The sequence below is a fragment of the Parasteatoda tepidariorum genome, chromosome 10, assembly GCF_043381705.1.
Source record: "Parasteatoda tepidariorum isolate YZ-2023 chromosome 10, CAS_Ptep_4.0, whole genome shotgun sequence".
Lineage (NCBI taxonomy): Eukaryota > Metazoa > Arthropoda > Arachnida > Araneae > Theridiidae > Parasteatoda > Parasteatoda tepidariorum.
In genome coordinates this window covers 41,555,266-41,566,066 of record NC_092213.1, presented here as the reverse complement: position 1 = coordinate 41,566,066, position 10,801 = coordinate 41,555,266, and the positions used below count along the sequence as shown (strand labels likewise).

Here is a 10,801-nt window from a genome sequence, read left to right as displayed (position 1 = left end):
AAATTTACCTGCTTCGTTTTAGAAAGGAATGATAAAAAAGCTTGAATTTGTGTATCCCGTCTCAGAAAGTAACAATAAGAAAAGCGTAATTTTACGTGGACCATCTTAGCAAGTGATGATAGAAAAGCGTATATTTTTGTGTTTCGTCACAGAAAGTGACAATAGAAAAACGTAAATTTAAGTTGACCGTCTTAGAGAGTAGCGAGAGAAAATGTAATTTTATGTGGCTCGTCTTAGAGAGCGACGAGAGAAAAACGTAAATTTACCTGCTTCATTTTAGAAAGGAATGATAAAAAAGTGTGAATTCGTGTATCCCGTCTCAGAAAGTAACAATAAGAAAAGCGTAATTTTACGTGGACCATCTTAGCAAGTGATGATAGAAAAGCGTATATTTTTGTGTTTCATCACAGAAAGTGACAATAGAAAAACGTAAATTTACTTTGCCGGTCTTAGCGAGTGATGAGAGAAAAACGTAATTTTAAGTGGCCCGTTTTAGAATGGGATGATAAAAAAATGTAAATTTTTGTGTCCCGTCTCAGAAAGTAACAATAAGAAAAACGTAATTTATCGTGTTCCATCTTAGAGAGAGGCAATAGAAGAACGTAAATTTACGCGACACGTCGATAAAGTGTTAATATGCTACAAATAAAACACTTTAAGGAGTTTTTCAATAACCATTGGACTCTTTATGAAGAATTCTTGAAGAGGGCAATTTAATGTACTTATTTCCAAAAACCTTCCTTTTAATAACCTATGATTTTTATTACTTATGGAAATATTCACTATATTATAATTTAATAAGCCGATAAAATAGTTTCAAATATTAAGAGATCTTTAATAACAATTGCTCGTAGGTTTCATCTTGCGGCAATTTTCACTAAATTGAAACCTTGAAGATGGGCGATCTCTTCGTATCCAAGTAGCCTTCAACTTGATCTTTTGATGAAAATTCGGCGTGTCTTTAGAGAGAGTATCACGAACTAATAATAACGTAAGAGGTGGTTCCTATTGTGAAAGATGCTTACTTATTATGCATATTTAATATCTTATTTGTAATGCAAAAATCCTTGACATTCACTGTATTTTATTTTTTGTTCTTGGAGGAATTAATTTTCTTTCATTTGGCGTTTAACAGATCAGATAAGCAGACTCATAAATATGGAGCGAGAAATAGAATTATTCTCCTTTTACTTTAGCAAACGAGTCATATATTTGTTGAAAATTACCAGCTGAATTTAAATATGAATAAAGTATAAAAATATTTGCTTATAGTTTTCACTTAACTGGAACATAATCCATTTGCGTAATTAATATTTATTCATGTTTGTATGATTTATTTGAAATTTTAGTTAGTTCTAAGTATTTAATTTAATTTTCAAATTTGTTTGAATTTATGAGATGAGTTATGACTTAAAAGAGAATTTAAGAAGTATTAAGCATTGCGAAATCATTAAAAAAATATTCTGCATTAATATATTCATTAATTAATAATCGAGTGAGTTATTTTCACTTATCTATGATAACATTTTAATCCATTTATGTAATTAATATCTATTCATGTTAATATGATTTATTTGAAATTTTAGTTAGTTTTAAGAGTATTTACTTTAATTTTTAAATTTGCTTAAATTTATGAGATGAGTTATTACTTGAAACAGAATTTAAGAAGTATTAAGCATTGCGAAATCAATTCAATAATATTCTGCATTAATATATTCATTAATTAATAGTGGAGTGAGTTATTTTCACTTAACTATAATAAAATTTTAATCCGTTTATGTAATTAATATTTATTCATGTTTCTATGATTTATTTGAAATTATAGTTAGTTCTAAGTATTTAATTTAATAACTCAATTGCTTTTGAATAAAGATGAGTTATTAATTAAAAGAGAAGTAAAATATTGAGCTTTCCAGAACCAGCTTTCACTATTATTTTCCGTTAATATATTCATTTATTATTTACAAACAAATTAAATTTAAATGGAATGTGAAGATAATTGTTAACATTGATACTATAGGCCAGTGTTGCTTTGACCTAAAAGTGGGAAAAAGCTGTTTCATTTTTTATGGTATTCAAATAAATAAAGAGAAAGTTTTGATTTTCAAAAATAGAAGGGACTTTAAGTACAAGATATTTTGCTGTTGTTTTAAGTTGTTGTACAATTGTTGTAAGTTGTGTTATAATTTTTACGTTGTTTAGTAACTTTTACAGAACATGAACGTAAAACTTATGTTACGTTAATTAGTTATTGTTAAGCCTAAAATAAACTTCAATTACAGATTTTAATTGAACAAGCATATCTCATGTATACATCCTTTAAAAACTTAATAAAACCCACTTTAGAACTGTTACCAAATTTAGTAGCAATCGAATTAATAAATACAAGGTTATGAAATTAATAAAGATAAACGAATCGTAGTGTTGCTTTCGCATTGTCAATCGTACTGTTATTATCAAATTAACTTTATAAGTTTCATATATAAGTTATAAGTTTTATAAAAATTTATAAGTTTAATATGGAATTTTTGAGATATGAAACATTTTGTAATGGTAAATAGAAATATTATGCTAGACCTTAAGTAATTATTAGTCCTTATAATAACTTAATTATTAAAGCCACTCTTCCAAATCTCTTACTTGTTGAAACTCTTTTTTATTATTATTATTTTTAGGCAAATAAATGGAATGGGAAGATAAATGGTGTCTGAAAAGTTTTCTAAAATTTGAGTTTTGCTGTTGCCATTTTTACAACAAAATACCACCAACGAAAATAACACGGCAGCATGACAAGGTTGTTAAATTTGTAGCATAATTCAAAGAAACAACGCATTTTCACAGTTGAGCATTATTTTAAATATAGTTAAGCTACTTTCTAGTCATGTAATTCCTGTCTTGGTTAACAAAACCTTTTGCTCAGATCATGCAATTTAGTAACCTAAAACATTTCTCTTTATTTTTCTTTCGTACGTTTTTTTATTTTTTAGGTTTATACTAAACAGTGTAAAATCCACCACGTCCTTTAAGAATGAGCGCAATCGGGATATCTATCAACGAAATTCAGCTACATTTATGCTAAATGTCTCATTAAAAACTTCAAGAAATGAAAATGTACGCGAAAGCATAACGAGAAGACTAGTTACTTGAAATGCCATTTCATATACAAAACTAAACTGTATACTTTATGAATCAATAAAAAAATTCACAATTTCCAAATAAAAAAGTGTGTTTTCTATCAAAATTAGTTAAGTGAAGTTTGTTTATAACTAGGTGAATGCTCGTTCTTCGTAAAGGGAGAAAAAAAGTAAATAATTAATAAATCGGTGTTATAATGAACACTACGAAATAATGCACAAAACTGAAAGCATATACTGACGCAATTAATTGAAATTATCCAACAATTAAGCTAAAACATTTCCATTTTTTTTTTGCCCTTCCCGATGGCTTTATGCTATGATTTATTTTCATGAACATTTTTGGAAACATGTTTTTAGAATATGTTTTAAGTTTTTAACATGTTTGTTGGCAGAAGAAATACATGATTTTAAAACTTCATCCCATAGAAATATGTTTTTAGAAATTCATCCCATAAAAACATGTTTTTAGAAGTTCATCCAATAAAAATAAAGATTAATCTTCCTCGGTATCATTTAGCATAAAGTTAGAGGAGTTCCTTGAGGTCAACTTCTGTGAGTGAAAAATTACCATGATTAACAATTTTTTTCGGTACTTACTCCTTTCGGTAGGGCATAAAAACCAACTTCCGCAGTAACCATTATACCTTGGTACCAATATTAGTAAATTTTTTTTAAAAAACACCAATTTTCATAACAGCAGTAATACCTATTACTAAAATTAATTAAGCATCATTGGCGTCAATAATATAAAGCGATGGTGTATGGTTTTTCCGGATATGTACCTTTTCCCTATTAATTTAGCTTGTTAGAATAAAACCTTTTTTTTAAATTTTAATTTGTACCTATTTCCAAAACTAATTCAGCATCATTGGAGTTAATAACAATATGGTAATTTTTACTACTCTCATATACGAATAAGAACCCTTTCTCCATTAATTTAGCTTTAAAATGCAAAACTTTTTTTATTTTAATTTATACTTATTACAAAAATTAATTAATTCTAATTTTCGAAAGTAATTAGTAACGTCGCTAATATTTTTATGATCATTTTTGGCGAACGAAATAATATCGGTACTTTTTTAATTGAAAGGCTTTTTTAATTGAATACTAATATCAGGTACAGAACTATTTTTATCAAACTTGATTTCATTACCGAGCAGTTTTGACTTATCATATGATGTTCTGAAATTGTTTAACACATGTAACAGAAATGATCACATGATTATTAAATATTTTTTTAATAAAATAATTTCTAGACCATCTCATAGTTTAAGTATGATGCTTTTTTAGCTTTTTGCTTTTATTCTCTTCAAGATAAAATCATCTTGATTAAAACAAATCATACACATTTCTAATATTTTTGATATTTCACTGCGTAAAAAAAGATGAGATGTTTTCAGTGAAACTCGAGGACATTTGATTGCATGTATTAAGATTTGAGGATATTTTCAGTCCTAAAAGAGATTGAAATATTTTGAATACGACTATTGAAATTCGAGAACTGGTCTCAAGATTTAAGAACGTCTGGTTATCTTAATTATATATCAAATTTAAGGGCTGAATAATTTCTGACGTATATTAAAGTGAAAAGATGGCAGTGCCTTTGGAGAAATATAAAGTTGTTGTAAAGTAATATATATATAGCGTAAAGTAATGTATATAGTGTTTGAACAGCAATATATATAGCAACGCATTGAAATACGTTTCATCAAGTTAAGTTTTCTATTTCGGACAAAAGCGTTAAACGCTACCTTTATTTTTGACCTTTATTTAATTCAAGATAGAGGTCGCAACAACTTCTGTAATAGATTAAAAATGGCAGTTTTCATTAAAAAAAGAATTTTTATATAAAAAAAGGCATTTTTTTTATTTGTCTTTAATCAATTTATGTTACTCTTTAATATTTCCAAATTTAAAATAGGAAAAAATTGTTATTCAAACAAAAGTCTTTTTTTAGGTTATTTTCTAATAAAAGTTTCGGGAAATATATTTCTTTTACATATTTATCAAAGATCAAGTCTAATTTATCAAAAAAGTCAGATTTAAAATAAAACTTAACGCTTTTAAAATTTTTGCAGCTTGTTGAACCATAATATCGATCATATTATACTTAACATTGGCTTTAATGCAGTCAAACCATATTATTTTACTTCTTAAATTGGATTGAACGTTAATATGGTTCTACTGGTAGGAAAATATGGTTCAACGCAAAACTTTTGTTCAATTTAATACTTATGTTGAATTTAATACTTATGTTCAATTTAATACTTTTATTAAGGATTCAGCAAATTTGTACAAGATTATGGTTGAACGTTGATCCGATTTTTCTGTGAGTGTATGCTTAAGAAATATCCGTCAGTATAATCAATTTAAAACTTTTATTTTTCAGATAAAAGAACAGAAAGAGCAATTTTTATTTTTAAAATGCATATTAAGATAAAATCTTTAAGATTCAAAATAAGGTCATTTTAAAGCTTTGAATATTTGATCAGAATCTTCTTCTTGGTTTTCTTTTCATATAACACTCATCATTAACCTGAAAATATATAAAAATTGTTTTAGTAACACGAACAAGTTAGTATTTTCAATAAATTCTATGTTACAAATAAATTTAATATTGATGATTATTTTTGATTGTGAATTCAAATCGAAATTATCACAATAGAATTAATGTTTTACGAGAAACTTAGGAAACAGAAAATGCTCGTCATATCTGGTGTCTAGCTAAACCCGAATTCATGGTTAGTAAAAAAATATGTAAATTTATATTTTATTAAGAAGAACAAGTTAGTATTCTCAATAAATTCTTTGTTCTAAGTAACTTAAATGCTGATAATTATTTTAGTTTTTGAATAAATCAAAATTGTCATTAAAGTTAAATTTTTATTTAACGAAAGACTTGAGAAAAAAATGTTCCTTGAAAAATGTTTGTCGCTGGTTAGATCTGGAATCGGAATTAATGGTTCTTAAAAAATTGGTATGAATTTATATTTTAGTAACACAAGTTATTATTTTAAGCAAACTTCATGTTCTATACGACTTTTATGCCGATAGTTATTTCAGCTTTTGCAGTCAAATCAAAATTATTACAGTAGAATTTTTATTTAACGAGAGGATTGAGAAACAGAAAATGCTTGTCTAATTTAGTCACTGGGAAAATCCGAATTCATGGTTAGAACAAAAAATATTTTAAGTTATATTTAAAAAAACACGAAAAAATTAGTATTCTCAATAAATTATTATGTTCTATACAAATTTAATGCCGATGATTATTTTAGATTTCGAGTTCAAATCAAAATTATTATCCCTGTAGAATTTGTATTTAGCGAAAAGCTTGAGGAACGGAAAACGCTCGTCAATTCCAAAGTGAACTTGTTCCAGATGATTTTTAGTCAGAAATTAAGACATTTAGCTAACATTGATTGCTTAGTTTACCTTTACAATATTTATTCTCAATTAATTTTCATCATAATACATTTAGTTTATTAAATGTTTCATCATTTTTACTTTCTATAGCTTCAAAAAACTGTTGACAATTTTGTAATGAATCCAGAAATACTAAAATATATTAATATTTTTAACAAAACTTACTCTGTTAAAGTGTAAAGTCTTTGTTTAAGCAATGCATCATAAGTTTATCGTTTAATGTATCGAAAGACTCTTTAATAATTTTAAACGGATATTTCATGTTTCCAAATTTATTATAAATCCAAGAAAAAAAAGTAAAAAATTGCTCGCTCATAGAGTACACTTGTATGCATTTATAAACATTGTACCAAAAAAAATTTAAATTTTACTCGTTAAATACGGGATTATAACTGGGTTATACTGTATTACATAAATACTATATTGAATTCAAATCAAAAATTAAATTTCATAACCAAATTGCAATCAATCAATATGTGAGAGCTTAAAAGTTGACAAGTTTAGAAAGAAACAATGACTACCTACTGGTTATTGAAATTAAGTATTCAACGAGCATGAGAGTAAGCATTAAACCGTTTTAGGTGTCTTACTTTACTTATGTTCGGCACTTAAGTATTTAATTAGGAGATCTTATTGGAATTTTAAATAAGACCTCCTAATTGCCTAAATTTTTTCTCTTGTTCTCTTGTTCCAGGATAAGAGAGAAGCGGAGTTGTAAACGACAAAATTGCAAGAATTGAGAACAAAATTTTTAAGTATGACTTTAACTAAAAAAAGTTTGAAAAATTTAAATGAATTTAGTTTCAAAAAAAATAAAGTGGAGAAAGTTGTATCATTCAAAGAAATATTAAATATAATTAAAAAACAAACAGATTTTAGTTTTTCTGTTTATTTCTTGCAGTAGTAAGGAAAAGCCGTATTTCAAACTGTCCTTTAGTAAGCATAGAGAATAAAGATTTCAACAACCATTTTTAAATTTTTTTCAATTAAAAAAACTTACATTTCATATATTTAATCGTATTTAATTTTGAAAACATGAAAGAGAAAGTGCTTAATCATTAAAAGAAATAATAAACCTGATTTTAGAGAACTAAAAATAATATTTTTCACATACCGTTCATTCACTTCTTCCAGTAGTAAGGCAAAGCTGGGTTGTAAGCAGCGTAGTTGTAAGCATAGGGATAAGAAGCAGCTGGAGCTCCATAATAGTAGTTGTAGTTGTAAGGGTAGTATTGCGCATATGCGCAAACCACCAAAGCAACAACGACCAAGAGAGCAAACTGCAACATAAAAAATAAATAAATAAACAACTTTGCTCTTAGCATATCAAAATGAAAGAGTAATATTTATCGCAGAAACTGAATTACGCTCATGTACATCTTCATATTTATTTTCTAAACGTTATACTTGATCTTATTTATCACTGAAAGAATGTTGCATTCCCTGTAAAAAATTCCGGATCAAATTACGGTAAATAAAACAGGAATTTTGGGTCCCGGTTTTTTGACTATAAAATTCCTTTTTACCAGAACATATTACGGATTTAAAAATCTGATATACGATAATTTTTGCAGTGATGATTACGTAAAATCATTGAATCACTCTCTATAAACAAATATTACTGTAAAAATTATGGAATAATATTTCGTGTTAAAAAAGGATTTTACGGTAAAATGGAGTATACGGGCTATGCAACCAAAGTGCTGATACTTTATACCGTAATTTGACCTGAAATTTCCTTACACTGTTCCAGATCCCATGCTGTAATGAAATATTTTGCTGTTTCAGTCAGAAATTATTATATCGATTTTTAAAAATCGTGTTTATTAATCCTCTTTTTACTTCCTGAATATTTTAATACGATTTTTTGAATTCGAAAAAAAAAATTTTGAAATAGAAATTTACGAAAAATTCTATCGGCCAAAAAATTGTTTTTGGATTCAATCAAACCAAAAATTGAATTTACTGAAAAAATACACAAAAAAGAAGAAATTTTTGAAAATCTTTTGTTTTTCAGAATACAATAGTAATGTAATTTCAAAACAAAAGTAAATAATTCATTTTGTTGATTAATACTAAGTTTTTTTCCCTATGGCATGCTAGACATTTGCTTGATTAAGAATTTAATAAAAATGGCCTTGATTTTAAAATTAAAAAAAATAAATTGTGATTTATAAGAATAGAAGCTTGCATGTTCAATCCAGTGTTCTTTATGCCTGGAAACTGCACGTAATTTGTTTTAATTTAATATAAATCTTATATATTGAAAATTGGTAAAGTAAAAAAAAAGTTAATACTTTAAAGAATATATTCAAAACAGAGATAACTGTAACCATTAAAATATTGCATAAATAGGCATTATTTAAAAAGCAAGTATGAATAAACCATCTGATACAAAATAAAATTTGGTAAAAAAACTTTTTTAAAGTTGACTTACTTCTTTTAAATTAAATTATTTACCCTTTACCAAGTGATAAAAATTTTTGATATTATATGAAGGTACATAGAAAATTACATATCTTCGATTTCATGTAAATTTATGACTCAAAAGATATTAAATATTAGACAAAAGCAAAATGTATTACACTAAAATAGATCGTAAATATGAATTAAATTTATTTAAGTTGTTTTCAGAGGATTTTTCAAAACTACTATGCATTTCATTGTATAAAAATATTTTAAAATACTTATGTCTTATGAAGTTAAGAGTTTTCGCAGACTTTTACCAGACCAATGCTTTAATTAAAGTATTATATTTTAAAAATGAATTTAAGCTATCATTATAAAAAAAAATTAATTCGCATTTCTTGAAAGTTATTCGAAAACAACTTGAAATGTAAACTATGCAACTCTAAAACAACTTTTACTATCGATGTTTCTTTTTTATTTAAGATGGTTTTTAGGATGAAAAAATTCTTATTGCTATTTTTATTGATAAAAAAAATTTATTGTGTCAAGAAAAAGATACGTTATTACTGGAAAATTTTTATGAAGCTAAGCTCCATTTAATGCTAATTATTATTTTATTATGTAAAAAATTTAAATTAGAAAATATTCAGTAAATAATAAAGAATGCATATTGGCCTAATATAATTTCTATAACTTATTGGTTTTAGAATATTTAAAATAAATAAGTACTTTAAAATGAATAATTACGATATCCCTCAGTGAAACTATTTGCACAAAACACTTCTGAAAAATATAAAATGCTAGTAAATTGTAATCAATTTTAGCTATTCAATTCAGTTTTTTCAAGAAGGAAATTTCAGTAATATATTATCCAATTTTTTAATTGAAAATATTGGGGGGAAAGTTCAATATACACTGAAAAAAAAAGTTTGGTCAAAACTACCAGAATGTGGTAAAATCTACCATGTATTTGGCTCCATGGGAGCATCAAGCAATTTTTATCGAAGGGCTTTGGTAAGGATTTTGGCAAAATTAACAATGTAATATAGTTTTGTAATGTGTGATAAAATTTGATAAATGTGGTGAAATTCGGTAAGTTAATCATGATACCTTAGAGCATGTAATATAAACCATTTATTCGGTTAAATTTACTTTTCAGTTTTGTATTTTTTACTAAATGTAGTAAGAATTATAATTTTGAAAACCAGAATTTTCGCTAAACCATTACCATACGAACGGGAAAACAACCAAATGAATGGTTTTAATTAATAGAATTATATTTATTTTTAATTTTTAAATTTTTTCTACAAGATATGTTATTTACATACCGTACGATAATTTTACATGAATTGTTTCTCACCGTATAATGTTACAGAAGCAATAAAAATGATTATACTTTATATTACTTGAAAGATACACAGTATAAAAAATATATTTAGATTTCAAATATCTTTGTTTATTTTGGATGGGGGGACTTTAAGGATACATTAAATAATGATAAAGTTTTTGTAAATGGTACATTTTAGTTTTTAGTTGAATGTTTGGTAATCTTAAATATAATAAGAGGGCAATGAAACTAATTTATGCTATATATTAATTGAAAACATTTTAAGAGACATATATATTTTGATAATTTAGTAGCCTTTTAAATTTTTTCATGATTTATTGATAAATTTAACTAAAAGACTCACCAAGTAATGCATGTTGAAAGAGTACTTTTCTAGCTTGAAACTGGAAAGTATAACAATGATTTTTTCTAAGCGGTATTTATACTCAATTGGAGTGGAAAAAAATTTAATCAATTGTATAAAAAACTAGTTTATTTTGAA

General features: G+C 25.8%; 1 long non-coding RNA gene across 1 annotated transcript; it reads right to left on the bottom strand.

The window, feature by feature from the left end:
• Window positions 1-5,500: 5,500 nt before the first annotated feature.
• Window positions 5,501-10,801, bottom strand: LOC107437691 (uncharacterized). Its single transcript, XR_006225585.2, has 3 exons — window positions 10,664-10,801; window positions 7,678-7,843; window positions 5,501-5,673 (listed from the first exon to the last, which is right to left on the bottom strand). It is a non-coding gene; the product is annotated as an uncharacterized lncRNA (long non-coding RNA).